The following is a 17,163-nucleotide window of genomic DNA, read 5'->3' on the forward strand; positions in this document are numbered from 1 at the left end:
AAAGAAAGATGGATCTTGGAGGATGTGCATTGATTATAGATAACTAAAAAACAATACCATTAAAGACAAATTCCCCATTCCTGTTATAGAGGAACTGTTAGATGAACTTGGGGGATCTCATTATTTTTCTAAATTGGATCTATTGTCTGGTTATCACCAAATAAGGATGTATGAAAGAGACATTGAGAAAACTGCATTTAGGTCGCACAATGGTAATTATGAATTTGTAGTAATGCCATTTGGTTTGACTAATGCACCGTCTAATTTTTAAAGTTTGATGAACAAAGTCTTCCAACCTTACTTGAGAAAGTTTATTTTGGTATTTTTTTGATGATATACTGGTCTATAGTCACTCGTGGTCTGATCACTTGTGTCATTTGGCTCAAGCCCTTGAACTGTTAAGAGTTAACAATTTATTTGTCAAAATAAGCAAATGCCAGTTTGGCACATTCTAATGTTGAGTATCTGGGGCATATAATTACTCAACAAGGTGTTATGCTGACCCTAGGAAAATTCAAACCATGGTGGATTGGCCAGTTCCTAAAACTGACAAAGAAATTAGAGGTTTCTTGGGGTTAACTGGGTATTATAGGAGGTTTGTGCAAGGTTATGGCATGATTGCTAAGCCATTTACTGATTTACTGAAGAAGAAAAAGTTTGTGTGGACTGACTTGGCTACTGTTGCTTTTAACAAATTGAAAACTGCCATGACCACAACCCCAGTCTTAACTCTTCCTGATTTTTCACTTGAGTTTGTCATTGAAATTGATGTATGTGGGGGAAGGAATTTGTGGAGTATTAATGCAAGTGAGTTATCCCTTAACATTCATGAGCAAAGCATTGAGTTCTAAGCATCAGTTACTATCTGTCTATGAGAGGGAAATGATGGCAATTGTGATTGCAGTACAAAAATGGAGACCATATTTGATTGGGAGACACTTCACTGTCAGAACAGATCATAAGAGCTTGAAGTATCTTACGGAGCAGATAATTTCCACTCCAGCTCAACAGAAGTGGTTGGCTAAGTTGATGGGGTATGATTATACCATCACTTACAAGAAGTGCCAAGAGATTTTGGTTGCTGATGCGCTTTCTAGACTACCTGAGACTGATTGCCACTTGAAGATGATTTCAAATGTGCAGTCTGATTTTTTGGATAAAGTCAAAGCTTCTTATGTTGCTGATCCTTACCAGGTTACAGGAAAACCCTTTAGCGACCCCTTTGTACATGTTGCAGGATGGAGTATTATACAGGAAAGGTAAATTAGTAGTAGGCAAGGATCAAAATGTGAGGTCTCAGATATTGGAACATATGCATGATAGTGCCATTGGAGGTGATTCAGGCATGGGTGCTATATTGCACAAAATCAATCAACTATACTATTGGAAGAAGTTAAAGATGGAAGTTCATAATCATATCAGAAAGTGTGAAACATGTCAAAGGTGCAAGGGTGAAAATGTCAACAGTCCTGGACTTCTGCAAACATTTGCTATTCCTTTCAAGGTGTGGCAAGACATCTGTCTGGATTTTGTAGAAGGTTTGCCCAAACTTTCTGGTAAATCTATGATTTTGGTGGTTGTGGATAGATTGAGCAAATATGCTCATTTCATCAGCCTGAAACACCCTTACACTGCTGCTTCTGTGGCACAGCTGTATATGGAGCATGTGTACAAATTGCATGGGTTGCCTCAGACCATTGTTAATGACAGAGATGGGGTATTTCTGAGCAGGTTTTGGCAGTCTCTTTTTAAGTATAAGGATTCCAATTGCACCACTCCACTGCTTACCATCCTCAGTCCGATGGTCAGACTGAGGTTGTCAATAAATGTGTTGAAGGATACTTAAGCTGCATGTGTACTGACAGGCCTAAAGATTAGGTGCATTGGTTGCCTTTAGCCGAATGGTCATACAATGCTACCTATCACTCAACTACTAAATTCACTCCTTTTGAAGCCTTGTATAGTAAAAAACCTCCAATCCACATGCCTTATGTCACCTGCACTTCTCTGGTGGATGAAGTTGATAAGAGTTTGCAGGCTAGAGAAAGTACTATCAATTATTTAAAACACCACTTGGCAGTTGCTCAATCCAGAATGAAGTCATATGCTGATAAGAAAAGGTCATTCAGAGAATTTGCACTTGGGGGTTTGGTCTATCTCTTATCACAAGCTTAATCCTAAGTTTTTTGGTCCCTTTCCAGTTCTGAAAAGAGTTGGATAAATTGCTTATCAATTGCAACTCCCACCTCAGGCTAAGATTCATGCTACTTTCCATGTGTCTCAATTAAAAAAGCATGTTGGTTTTGAGCATGTTGTTCCTGATTTACCAGTTACTTTTTCTCCTCATGGTTATATCATTCTTGAACCTGAGCAAATTTTGGACTCCAGGAGAGTTACCAAGCATCATATATAACTTACACTAAGCATCATAGATAACTTACTCAGTTCTTGGTCAAATGGTTCAACTGCCCCATTGAAGACAACACTTAGGCTGATGCACATTCATTTACTCAGCAATTTCCACACTTTGTTCTTGAGGACAAGGACTTTTGAGAGGGGAGGACTTGTTGTATGCCAAATATAAGGCAGGGGTATTATGGTCATCTGGGGGGGGGGGTGGGGAAGTTCGTTAGAAGGTTGTTAAAGAGTTAGTTGCAATTAGTTGGAGTTTAGTACACTGTTAGTAGCAGTTTGTGTGATATACAACTGGAGCAAAGTATATACATAGCAGTCCCCATTGTAATTGATTCATTGATGAATAATATGTCTTCTTCTTCATTCTAAACTCACTCTCTCAATTACCCTAATTTCTGTATATTGTTCAGGAGCTATTCTCTCATTAGGTTCTTAGATTACAGAATTGTGCTTGAATTCTTTAAGCACATAACAATATATTATGATTCATATGGTTTTTGTGACGAGATATAAACTTGGCACAAATTATATATTTTCAAAAAAGTGTTCGATTTCATGGAAGTACTTAGATGGAAGGTAATGAGTGTGTTTGTATAAATTGTTTAAATAGTAAATCTATCCTTGATACAATAAATAAATAAAAAAGAAAGAATTAAAGTTCTATGGTCATATTCTATTCATCCAGTGCACCCACTTTCACGCTTTTAGATCTCTTGTGACCTCTTCCTTCAAATTTTAGGTTCACATCTTGTTAATTTGGGGGAGTCCCCACATTTTTCCTAGTTCTTAATTCAATATATTAACTCTATTGTTCTGCTGCACGTGCTATATGTAGGTTTTATATAAAATTTTGAAATTCTTTTCATTACATGAAAGAATTAATGGTCAATTTCCATCATCAAAGTTGTTGTTCAAGATGAAGTAGAGCAGAAATTGGTAGATGCTTTATTTTGACATGTTTAGGCCTCGGGGAGGAATTAATCAATATCGGCATTGTAGAAGGCAACAATCAACACATAAGAATAGTCAAGTTATATGCAAGCTACCATGTACTTCTTCCGTCCCATAATAAGTATCACCGTAGTTAAATTTGTTTGTCCCATAATAAATGTCATCTTAGGAAACTAAAACATAAATTGGCTAGTTTTTTTTTCCAATTCTATCCTTAGACAATATAGTAACTGTAACGACCCGTTTGGTCGTTTAGCACTTTTGAACTCGTTTTCGCTAAAATACCCTTTTCGTAGTTTTAAAGGGCATTCTTGACTTGCGGGAATTGGCGGCACGGTGATTTAATTAGGCGGGTTTTTTTTTTTTTTGAAATATATTTATTTAATATGTGTGAATAGTTTATTTATAGGAATATAGTTTCACACATATAAAGGTCTAAGTTGGTAAATAAAGTATTTGTCGGGGTGACTATATTTTATACCAATGATTAAGTGAATAAGTAAATTGTAGAAACTATTGGGATAGGTTATTGGGCTTAGTCCACTTCTCATGACCCAAATATCTTAGTGGCATAGGGTGTCAAATAATTCATATACCTTTAGCAAGAAAAAGAAAATAAGGGAGAAAATATTTAAGGCACGGAAGAAAAAGAGGAGGGCTCGGCATCTATTGAAGGTGATTTCTCATGGACCAAAATTGGTGGGCATCAGGTAAATCATTTCAATTGTGTTTTAGTATTAATTGGAATTCATGTGTATGCTCAATCATTAGGTAATGATTGGTGCTAATGATAGAGATGATGATTGATAATGATTAGGAAGAATAAAGGGCTAATAATCATTAGGTAGTAATGTAATGATTGGGGAATAATGATTAATAATTATGGTTCCTTATATTGGCTTAAGGGACGCCACTGTTTCTCTAAATAATAAAAATTGCTTTGCTTCCGTTTTGTTGTTTCCAAAAGAATTTCTTCTAGTTTTGTCTTTCACTTAGTGTATTAGGTTTCAACGTTATTCTTAATTTATTGGATATATATAATTGAATATAGGTGTATTAGATTATATGAACGCCTTGAGTTCATGGTATTTGAGATATGGAAAATGGTATTGTAATTTTTTAAGATTTTGGGGTAATTAAAGGTTTCGAGTCCTAGTCCTAAGTGAGAATTAATGATTTGAGAGTCCATTTATGGATGGAATTGACTATTTTTACGAATATAAGACCATTGGGTTATGGGAAAATGATTTTTAAAGAAAATTTCAATTTTGCCCTCTGGGCTCGAGGTCACTTTTTGGGGTGCGTTTTTGGGTTTCAAATATAAGTATAGAAATATGGGTGTCCTTAAACTCGTATTCTAATGTAAATTGCGTATTTGATATATTTCGATCACTCAGAGGCTCTACGCAAAGGAAAGGCATTGGTTTGATCGTTCCTGGCACCCACTCGGCATTGAGGTAGGTTACGGTCTACTTTAGTTAGACTCTGATTAGAGAATCGTATGTAGTTGTAGAAAGTGACGAGGATAGCATGATAGGCCTTCGGGCATGAAGTGGAGGCGAATTCCATTAAGTTGGTTACGTAATCTGTTATGTGGGCTTGTCTCCATATGTGTTATTTTCTGTGATTATCACCTGTTTGTATCTCCGTCACATACTAGCTCACTCATCACATAAAAAGGAATGGTAATATTGATAATTGAACAGTGGACAGTAATATGATTTGTACTTGTTGATTTTATATTGGTGATATTGTTGAGGCGATATCATGCATGACATGCTTTCCATATTATTGTTGTGATGATTCGTGAGGTGAGTGATTGAGAGACTGCGAGGTCTTTGCGGGAGATTGAGAGTGACGAGAAGACTCCGAGGTCTTCTTGCCGGAGATTGAGAGTGCTTGATAGCCTCCGAGGGTTTCTCTTCCGAGAGCACCGAAGGTACATGGACTTCGCGGGTCCCCCATGGGTCATGGCTTCGAGGCAACGCCCTTGTACGTGTGTGTGCGAGAGTGGAGTGAGAGGGTATTTGTTGCGTTGCATTGCATTCATTCACTCGTATATTTGTTGATCATACGGTGAACTATATCTGTCTTGATTGATTTCATGATTCCTTTACACTTTACTTATATATGATACGTGACCATACCTGTTTGCTCTATGGGCTACTTGTTAGTTTCCACTTCTTCATGCGTTATCTAATCATTGTCGACCTATGATGCTTACCGATACTAGTGTTGTACTGATATTAATCTTGCTGCACTTTTGTTTAGTGCAAAGTACGATCCAGCCTCCAGTTCTACGCCCCGTGGCTGATACGCGAGGATGACATCTTTCGGTCATTCAGGGGGAGCTACTTGGTCATCCGTGGCCCCTGAAGGACCCTCTTATTTAATTTTTTTTTTTTTTTTCGACGAACGGTATATAGCCTTGGGTATTTTCAGACTTTTATTCCAAACTATGTTAGTGCTCTTGTGCCCTTTGACCAGATTTTGGGGTTGTCATGACATTTCTAGTTATGATAAGTATTTATGACTTGATAACTTATTCTTATTCAATTTTCCGCTTATTTAACTTGTTAATAGTAATGTGGTTCGCCTACTCGGAGGGATAGTGTAGGTGCCGCACGACTCGCGAATTGGGTCGTGACAAGTTGGTGTCGAGCTTCTAGGTTAATTGGCCTAATGAGTACAAAAGAGCAATGTCTAGTAGTCTTGCGGATTGGTATGTGACGTCGTACCCGTCCTCGAGAGGCTATAAGACATTTGAAACAACTTCACTTCTTTCTCTCTTTTCATGCTAGTTCAATCCGATTGGTATCTGGTTCATTCTTTTCATGCGAGATTGTTCAGATTGGTATCTTAACCTCGTTTCTATGTTCTCTCACAGATGGTGAGGATGCGATCGACCGCTACTGGAGGCCAAGCACACACGCACTGCTGCGCCGCACCCGCGTCCCATACCCCGGGTGCCCGGCAAACTGTCCGTGGGCGAGGCAGGGGACGTGGCAGGGGCAGAGGCCGTGCAGCTATTCCAGATAGGAACCAAGCACCAGCACCTGCTCAGGACCCTGACAGAGAGTTGACTCCGGAGCTTGACGACATTCCGGAGGAGGAGATTAGGGCTGCTGAGGCACAGCCTGGGGTCGCTGCTACTCCTGATTTTCAGGAGGCTGTGTTTCGAGTGTTGGGGTACTTTGACAGTTTGGCTCAGGCGGGCATGATTCCAGTTGCTCCAGATGGCTCGCAGACTAGAGTGGGAGGTCATACTCCCGATGCTACGGTTGCTCCAGGATTTCGGACATCGAGGGTATTGCCGGCAGCAGCAGTGGCTCCCCGTATTGATGCTACTCCGGTGCACGATTTTGCTCTAAGAGCCTACGGATGGGCCGGTGTTGACCGGTGAGGAGCGAAAATTGTTCGAGATTTACCAAAATGTCTCCTCGCTTGGTTCTATGGTACTCCAGGAGGATGCGTATGAGTTTATTGTTACCGTCATGAGATGCTTCATAAGTTGGGTGTAGTGGAGTCTCGCGGGGTCGATTATGTTTCTTTCCGATTAGTTGGGGATGCCAGCGGTGGTGGAGATCGTACGTGGAGTGCGGAACGGTTGGGTCGCCACTTTGACCCGGACCCGGTGCTTTACCGAGGTGTTCGGAAAGTATGTCCCTCGTACTACGAGAGAGATAACGGAAGGATGAGTTTCGACATTGAGCGACGGGGTAGGTCGGTTGCGGAGTATGGAGACCGTATTTCTCGCTTTCCGTTGTATGACGACGATTACCCCCACGTAGGCCGAGAGAGTGAGGAGATTTGTGAAGGTTTGGACCTTCCGCTTCGGCTGGCGACCTTACGGTTGGAGGAGCACGCGGCCTCGTTTCGATGTAGTAGCGCGTACCGAGAGGTTCGGTCGAGAGATGCATCGGGCACGTAGTGGGGGTGGCGACAAGAAAGCTCGTAGATTTGGACGGTTTCGAGAGGTCCCTATTACCAGAGGTGGGGGACACCGTGAGGGGGTTCGTCATCATCCCTGCAGCCCGCCCGTCCGATCGTCACTACGTGGCTTTAGCAGTGGTTCTTCGGTTATAGCGGGCACGGTTCGAGCGAGACTTCCCGAGGTTCTTACTCTCGACCTTCGGAGGCGGAGGGTATTGCGGTTCTTCGATGACGATTCGAGCGGCCCTGGCTGTATGAGCATGTTTTGAGTGTGGTGAGACGGGGGGCATTACGCGAGAGAGTGTCCTAGATCCGGCCGGGGTTCCGGAGTTCGAGACATCTAAGCCTCCAAAGATTTCCCGGTACAGAGGAGGAGGACATTCTAGTAGTGGGGGTTCGCGGTCGGGCGGGGGGTGGCCATCGGCCTAGCGGGTGGTCATCAATACGGTAGGGGCAGCGCTCGATCGGTGAAGGGGATCTCGGGCGAGGGCGTGTGTGTCGTAGAGGCACACGTTCCGAGGATGGACGTGCCCGTTTCTATGCTTTTTCGGGCAGACGGAGGCCGAGGCCTCGATGCGATTATCACGGTATTATTTTGGTTTGTCACCGATCAGCTTCTCGTCTTATTTGTTCGGGTTCTACTTTCTCTTATGTGTCCACTTATTTCTCTACGGTACGGATATGCTTTGTGATATGCTTGATGTACCTATTCGTGTCTCTACTCCTATCGGAGATTTTGTGACAGTAGATCGGGTCTATAGGTATTGTGTGGTCACGTTTATGGGGTATGATACTTGGATAGACTTGGTTATTTTGGATATGGTGGACTTTGATATTATTTTGGGCATGGGTACCGGTTATCTCCTATCATGCTATTTTAGTATCCGTATGCCAAGACGATCACGTTGGCCATGCCGAGGTATTCGCGGTTAGAGTGGAAGGGTACTCTGAGTCCCGGCACCTAAGAAGATCATATCATTTCTTCGGGCAAAGAAGTTAGTGGATAAGAGATGTTTAGCATATTTGGCTCATATTCGGGATACTAATGTGGATACTCCTTCCCTAGAGTCAGTTCCAGCTGTTGGTAAGTTCTCAGAGGTTTTCCTACTGATTTGCACGGTATGCCACTGATCGAGATATTGACTTTTGCATTGACTTGGAGCCGGGCGCCGACCTATTTCTATTCCACCTTATCGGATGGCTCCGGGAGTTAGAGAGTTGAAGGAGCGATTGCAAGACTTGTTGAGCAAAGGATTTATTAGACCCGATTTCTCCTTGGGGTGCTCCCGTTCGTTCGTGAAGAAGAAAGATGGTACCCCATGTACGGATGTGTATCGATTATCGACGATTAAACAAGGTTACAATCGAAAATAAGTATCCAGTACCCCGCATTGATGATTTATTTGACCGGTTTTCGGTGCGTCGATCTTTTCTAAGATTGATTTAAGGTCAGGCTATCATCAGTTGAAGATTTGAGCGGAGGATGTTCTGAAGACCGCTTTCAGGACCCGTTATGGTCATTATGAATTCTTGGTGATGTCTTTCGGGCTTACTAATGCCACTGCAGCCTTCATGGAGTTGATGAATGGGATCTTTAAGCCTTACTTGGATTCATTTGTGATCGTGTTTATTGATGACATCCTGGTGTACTCTCGGAGTAAGGAAGATCTTGAGAAGCATCTGAGGATCATGCTTGGCCTGTTGAAGGAGAAGGAATTGTATGCCAAGTTTTCAAAGTGTTAGTTCTGGCTCAGTTCAGTAGCATTTTTGGGAGAGCGTCCTTTAGCCATAGAGGTGCAGTGTTTGGCTAATAGTATGGTGAGACTCGATATTTCAGAACCTGGTAAGGTTCCGGTGTGGAGGCGAGGTCATCTCTTTTGGAGCGATTAGGGCCCGGCGGTTTGAGGATGTGAAATTGTACAAGATTCGGGATAAGGTGTTAAGTGGCAAAGCCAAGAAGGCTATTATTGATGATGAGGGTGTTTTGAGGATTAAGGGGCGCGTTTGCGTTCTAGAGTTGGTGATTTGATTAGTTGATCTTGAAAAGAGGCTCGTAGTTCCACATATTCCATTCATCCAGGTGCAACAAAGATGTATCGTGACTTGAGACAACACTACTGGTGGGGTAGGATGAAGAGAGACATTGTGGAGTTTGTTGCCCAGTGTTCGAATTGCCAGCAGGTTAAGTATGAGCACTAGAGACCAGGTGGTGTGCTTCAGAGGATGCCCATTCCCGAGTGGAAGTGGGAAAGGATTGCTATGGATTTCGTGGTTGGTCTTCCGAAGACTTTGGGCAAGTTTGATTCGATTTGGGTTATTGTGGATAGATTGACTAAATCTGCGCACTTTATTCCGGTTCAGATTACTTATAATGCAGTGAAGTTGGCGCGAATTTACATCCGAGAGAGATAGTGCGATTGCACGGGGGTTCTATTTCCATCATTTCCGACGAGAGGTACTCGGTTTACTTCCCGTTTTACGGAGGACTTTGCGGAAGGAATTGGGAACTCGGTTAGATCTTGGCAGCGTTCCACTGTGGAACGGATGGTCAGTCCGAGAGGACTATTCAGGTGCTTGAGGATACGTTGAGGGCTTGTATTATTTATTTTGGTGGTCATTGGGACAAATTCTTACCCTTGGTAGAGTTCGCGTACAACAATAGCTACCATTCTAGTATTGACATGGCGCCATTCTAGGCGTTGTATGGTAGGAGATGTCGTTCTCCGATTGGGTGGTTCGATGCGTTTGAGGTGAGACCACAGGGTGCCGACTTGTTGAGAGAGTCCTTGGACAAGGTAAAGTTGATTCGGGGAAAAGCTTATTGCGGCTCGAGTAGGCAAAAAGGAGTATGCGGACCGGAAAGTTCGTGATATGGAGTTCGTAGTTGGTGATCGAGTCGATTGAAGGTTTCGCTCGCATGAAGGGTGTAATGCGATTCGGGAAGAAGGGCAAGTTGAGCCCCAAAGTTTATTGGCCACTTTTGAGATTCTTCGTCGTGTTGGCAAGGTGGCATATGAGTTAGCTTTGCCACCGGGTTTTAACAATTGTTCATCGGTATTCCGTGTTTCCGTGAAGAAGTACCATTTAGACAGGTCTTATATCATTCAGTGGGATTCGGTATTATTTGATCAGAATCTGTCCTTCGTGGAAAAGCCAGTAGCAATCTTGGATAAGCAAGTGAGAAATTTGAGGTCCAAAGATATTGCTTGATCAGGTGCCGAGGGAAGCACGGTCGGTTGAGAGGCCACTTGGGAGGCGGGCGGATATGCGGAGAGATATCCTCACTTGTTCGACAGTTCAGGTACCTCATTTTCTCCACCTTTTCCCTTGTCGCTCGAGGACGAGCGATTGTTTGATTGGTATCTGATGTAACGACCCGTTTGGTCGTTTAGCACTTTTGAACTCGTTTTCGCTAAAATACCCTTTTCGTAGTTTTAAAGGGCATTCTTGACTTGCGGGAATTGGTGGCACGGTGATTTAATTGGCGGGTATTTTTTTTTTAAATATATTTATTTAATATGTGTGAATAGTTTATTTATAGGAATATGAGTTTCACACATATAAGGTCTAAGTTGGTAAATAAAGTATTTGTCGGGGTGACTATATTTTATACAAATGATTAAGTGAATAAGTAAATTGTAGAAACTATTGGGATAGGTTATTGGGCTTAGCCCACTTCTCATGACCCATATATCTTAGTGGCATAGGGTGTCAAATAATTCATATACCTTTAGCAAGAAAAAGAAAATAAGGGAGAAAATATTTGAGGCACGAAAAAAAAAGAGGAGGGCTCGGCATCCATTGAAGGTGATTTCTCACGGACCAAAATTGGTGGGCATCAGGTAAATCATTTCAATTGGGTTTTAGTATTAATTGGAATTCATGTGTATGCTCAATCATTAGGTGATGATTGGTGCTAATGATAGAGATGATGATTGATAATGATTAGGAAGAATAAAGGGCTAATAATCATTAGGTAGTAATGTAATGATTGGGAATAATGATTAATAATTATGGTTCCTTATATTGGCTTAAGGGACGCCACACTTGTTTCTCTAAATAATAAAAATTGCTTTGCTTCCGTTGCTGACTGTTTCCAAAAGAATTTCTTCTAGTTTTGTCTTTCACTTAGTGTATTAGGTTTCAACGTTATTCTTAATTTATTGGATATATATAATTGAATATAGGTGTATTAGATTATATGAACGCCTTCAAGTTCATGGTATTTGAGATATGGAAAATGGTATTGTAATTTTTAAGATTTTGGGGTAATTAAAGGTTTCGAGTCCTAGTCCTAAGAAGTGAGAATTAATGATTTGAGAGTTCATTTATGGATGGAATTGACTATTTTTCTGAATATAGGACCCTTAGGTTATGGGAAAATAATTTTTAAAGAAAATTTCAATTTTGCCCTCTGGGCTCGAGGTCACTTTTTGGGGTGCGTTTTTGGGTTTCGAATATAAGTATAGAAATATGGGTGTCCTTAAACTCGTATTCTAATGTAAATTGCGTATTTGATATATTTCGATCACTCGGAGGCTCGCAAAGGAAAGGCATTGGTTTGATCGTTCACGGCACCCACTCGGCATTGAGGTAGGTTACGGTCTACTTTAGTTAGACTCTGATTAGAGAATCGTATGTAGTTGTAGAAAGTGACGAGGATAGCATGATAGGCCTTCGGGCATGAAGTGGAGGCGAATCCCAATTAAGTTGGTTACGTAAATTTGTTATGTGGGCTTGTCTCCATATGTGTTATTTTATGTGATTATCACTTTGTTTGTATCTCGGAAGTCACATGCTAGCTCACTCATCAAATAAAAAGGAATGGTAATATTGATAATTGAACGATTAGGACGGTAATATGATTTGTACTTGTTAATTTTATAGTGGTGATATTGTTGAGATCGATATCATGCATGACATGCTTTCCATATTATTGTTGTGATGATTGATGAGGTGAGTGATTGAGAAACTCCGAGTCTTTGGGAGATTGAGAGTGACGAGAAAGACTCCGAGGTCCTTGCGGAGATTGAGAGTGATTGATAGCCTCAGAGGTTTACTTGGGAGAGCACGAGTGGTACATGGACTTCGCGGGTCCCCATGGGTCGTGGCTTCGAGGCACGCGCCCTTAGCATGTGTGTACGAGAGTGGAGTGAGAGGTGATTGTTGCATTGCATTGCATTCATTCACTCATATATTTGACTGATCATCTGGTGAACTATATCTGTCTTGGTTGATTTCATGATTCCTTTACACTTTACTTATATATGATACGTGACCATACCTGTTTGCTCTATGTGCTACTTGTTAGTTTCCACTTCTTCATACGTTATCTAATCATTGTCGGCCTATGATGCTTCTGGTACTAGTGTTGTGCGATACTACTCTTGCACTTTTGTTGAGTGCGAGAGTACGATCCGAGCTCCGGTTCTACTCCCCGTGGGCGATACGCGGGGTGACATCTTCGGTCGTTCGGGGGGGAGCTACTTGGTCATCGTGGCCTATGGGACCCTGCTTATTACCCATTACGTTTTTTTTGTTCGACGGACGGTATGTAGCCCGGGTATTTTGAGACTTTTATTCCAAACTATGTTAGCGCTCTTGTGCCACTTTGACCGGATTTTGGGATTGTCGTGACATTTCTAATTATGATAAGTATTTATGACTTGATAGCTTATTTTTATTCAATTTTCCGCTTATTTAACTTGTTAATAGTAATGTGGTTCGCCTACTCGGAGGGATAGTGTAGGTGCCATCACGACTCGCGAATTGGGTCGTGACAGTAACATCTAAATGATGATTGGAAAAGCCACATAGTAACTTAGTATTGTTAGATGACCAATGTCAAAAGTTTACTTTTTGTGCATGCTCTAATCAAAAGGTAAAAGTAATTTATTTTTATTATATAGGGGTAATTTGATAAACTTCACATTGTATTATTGATTTCTTAATATGCATATTTTTAGCTAAGATGACACTTATTATGGGACGGAGGGAGTATCACTTTACAAAAGAAATTTGTTTAGCAAAAAAGAAAGAAAAAAAATTGTAACAGAAGGATTAAGAAGTAGAGTATATAATCTACCCTTCAAAATCCACCATTATTCTTTACTTGCCTATGAAGAAACTGTCAAAAAAATGACGAGAAGTCTTCTACTAATTTTGACCCTGAAACTCCCCTTTTTGCTCCTTTTTCCACTAAACTGAACCAAACCCTTTACCTTTTTCGCCTCCAAAAATTTGACAAACAAAAAAACCCCCAGTGTTTGGTGGAGACAATGAAAGCCTTGGACTATTGACCCAGCGTTTAATGCTTCCTCAGCTTCCCTTCCACCTCTTGTATAAAAGTGACTTAATTCTCAAGGGACATTATAAAATAAATAATTTGAGATAATTATTTTTATAATAACGACAAATAATTTGAGATGGAGGAAGTATAATATTATAATATTGTACACTGAGCTATGACCTATGTGGCGTAATATTTTATGTTGAACTGTATGTTTTTTTTTTTTTTTTAAATTCTTTTAAAATTAGTGTTATAAATGATATTTCATGCTTTTTAGAAAAAGGATATTGAACAACCAAATATTTTTTTTGCAGATTGTATAACTAAACACAATTCCAACTTCAAAAATTTGAAAAATATTAATCCCTCCGTTCCATTATCTATGAGAATGTTAAACTAAGCACCAAATTTAAAAAAGAAAGGAAATTTTTTAAAATTTGTGATCTAAAATAAATTATAGACATTTATGTGAATTTTCATGAAGGTTAAAATATGAATTTTCAAGTTAAATTATTTCTTATTATGATAGTGTGACATTTTTTTTGGACAGTCAAAAAAGAAAACTTTAATAATCTATGCCAAAACGCCTACTTAAATAAACCAAAACTTCACTTATTTCCCGAGATAATAGTCAAAATCTGCGACGTTTGACGAAAATGCTGCTATTCTGTGCCAGAACCTGCGGGGTCCATTACCCCCCCACTGGACAAATTTTTCGGTAGCAAAATGGCCTTTTTTCTTGATGTGGCGGTCGTCTGCCACGAAATATTAAATGGCGGTTGTCGCTTGCGCGCGCTTTGTCGTGCGTGTTTAATTTTGCCCCATTTTTTTATTAATTTACCCGCTTAATAACATCTCTTTCTTCTTCAAAAAAAAAAATCTCTCAATTTTCCATACTCCATTTTTATTAAGGATCGAAAACCCATACCCATTCTCCTTCATCTTCATCAACATTATCATCATCATCATCATCGTCTTCACTTCAGGAGTTGAAAAAAAAAATCACACCAACTTGCTCAAATCTAATCCAAACAAACCCAAATGTGAAAGGAAGCTTCCTAACACCAAATAGAACAAAGTTCATCCATTAATTTGATTAAACAATCAAGAATTTAGAGAAACCCATTTGGTGTTCTTCGCTGACTTTCTCTCCAATTCTTGATGGAGTTTAATTTTCTCCCAAATCAACTCAAAGAATTAGTCTTAAATAACTCCAACCAAGCAACAAGTAGCAACTCCAAACAAGCAACTTCAATCGATTTTTCTTTAACAAGATTAGATTTTTCATCCTTATTTTTTTCCATTTTCCTTTTTCTTTCTTGATTTTTTTCATTTTTTCTTGATTTTCGTTTATGGTGGAAAGTTGTTCTTTAACAAGTTGTTCGGAATCATATGTGAATTTTTCTTCGATTGAGATTTTCGTTTATAATGGATATTATTTTACAACAAAAAATGGGGATGGATATTAAATAGGGTGAAGATGAAGATGAAGATGAAGTAACCTAAAAATAGGAGTTCAAATTTTATCTACTTGGCATCATATGTGGTAGCTTAGTTGGCGTCCAAAACGGAGTCGGATGCGGATTTTTAAAGGCGTCACGTCTTGCCCGGGCGGTGTATTCACGCTCTCTGCAATCGAAAAGGGGTCATTTTGCTCTTGAAAAAATTTGTCAGGGGGGTAATAGGACCCCCGCAAAGGTTCGGTGTGTAATTGGCATTTTGGTCAAACGTTGGGGGGTATTTTGACTATTACCTCCTTATTTCCCTTCTAGAAAAATTAGCAAAGAAAAAAAAAAAAAGGACCAATAATGATGTTTGGTGGAGACAATGAAAACCTCGAACCTTTGTACCCTTTGTTTAATGCTTCCTCAACTCCCCCTCCACCTCTTTCGCAATAACACGTTTGGCCACGAGACTTATTCAAATTTTTTTAAATTTTTTTTCCATTTTATTTCAAAATCAACGACCATAAAAATAAGCACCTAAAATCTTATTTTCACATTTTTTTTATTTTCAGTATATTCAAACAACCTAATGTTATTTGCAAAAAACTATATTCAAACAGAATTCATCTTAATTCCAACTTTAAAAATTACAAATAAAGTGAAAAATATTTGATTTCTACGGCCAAACCCCTACTATAAAAGTCTTCTTCTAATTTTGACCCTACATCTCCCTTTTTCCACTTAAATAAACCAAATCCTTGACCTTTTTCCCCTCCAAAAAATTCAAATGTTTGGTGGAGTCAATCAAAACGTCGGACCGTTTACCCAGCGTTTAATGCTTCCACAACTCCCCCTCCACCTTCTAGTATACAAATGGCTTAATGTTTATGTTGTTTAATATTGTATATTGGGTTATATGACTTGATATTTTATATTGGACAGTGTATTGTTGAAAAATTTTCTTTTAAAAATTAGAGGTATAAATCATATTTCATGTTTTTAAGAAAAATACATTCAAATAATCAAATATTCTTTGTAAAAAAGTATAACTAAATATAATTTCATCTTCAACTCCAACTTCAAAAATCCAAATAAAGTACTCCCTCCGGCCAAATTTGTGTTTTTTTTAGCCAGTCCAAAAAAAAATGACATCTTTTTATATTTAGTAATAATTTAACTCTAAAATTCCCAGTTTATCCTTAATAAAATGATTTTTAGCCACGCAAATATTTATGGTTTATTTTAGACCATAAATTTCAAAAAATCTTTCTTTATTTCTTAAATTTCGTACCCAATCATACCACCCTCATATAAAATGTGACGAAAAAAGTATAGTATTATATAATATTGTATATTAGGCTACGTATCGTAAATATTTTCAAAAGCTATATTTCTAAAAATATCCCATTAAAATTTTCAAATAAAGCACAAAATATTGCATTTCTGTGGCCAAGCCAAATGGCTGCTTAAATAAACCAAACCCTTCACCTTTTTCCCCTCCAAAAAATTTGCCAAACAAAACAACCCCCATAATGTTTGGTGGAAACAATGAAAACCTGGAACCCTTACCCAACATTTAATGCTTCCTCAGCTTCCCCTCCACATCTTTCCCCGCGGCTCAATAACCTGTTTGTCCATGGAAATTATTCAATTTTTTCTGAAATTTTTTCCAATTTATTTGAAAATCAACAATCATGAAATAAATATGTTAAATCCTGTTTTCACGTTATGTCACGTGCAGTAGTACGGCCAAACCCCTCCTATAAAAGTCTTCTTCTAATTTTGACCCTAAATTTCTCTCTTTTTCCATTTAAATATACCAAACCCCTTTACCTTTTTCCCCTCCAAAAAGTTAACAAAGAAAAAACTCAATAATGTTTGGTGGAGACCATGAAAACGCCGGTCCACTTACCCCAGCGTTTGATGCTTCCGTAGCTCTCCCTCCACCTCCCTGAATAAAAGTATAATACTTTATGTTGTGTAATATTGTATAATGTTGTAAATATCGTGTACTGAGTTATATAGCGTAATATTTTATGTCCGACTGTATATTTTTAAAAATTTCCTTTTTTATTTCTTTTAAAAATTAAAATTATAAATCATATTTCATATTTTTTAGGAAAAATACAT

This window comes from Lycium ferocissimum, chromosome 1, assembly GCF_029784015.1.
Source record: "Lycium ferocissimum isolate CSIRO_LF1 chromosome 1, AGI_CSIRO_Lferr_CH_V1, whole genome shotgun sequence".
NCBI lineage: Eukaryota > Viridiplantae > Streptophyta > Magnoliopsida > Solanales > Solanaceae > Lycium > Lycium ferocissimum.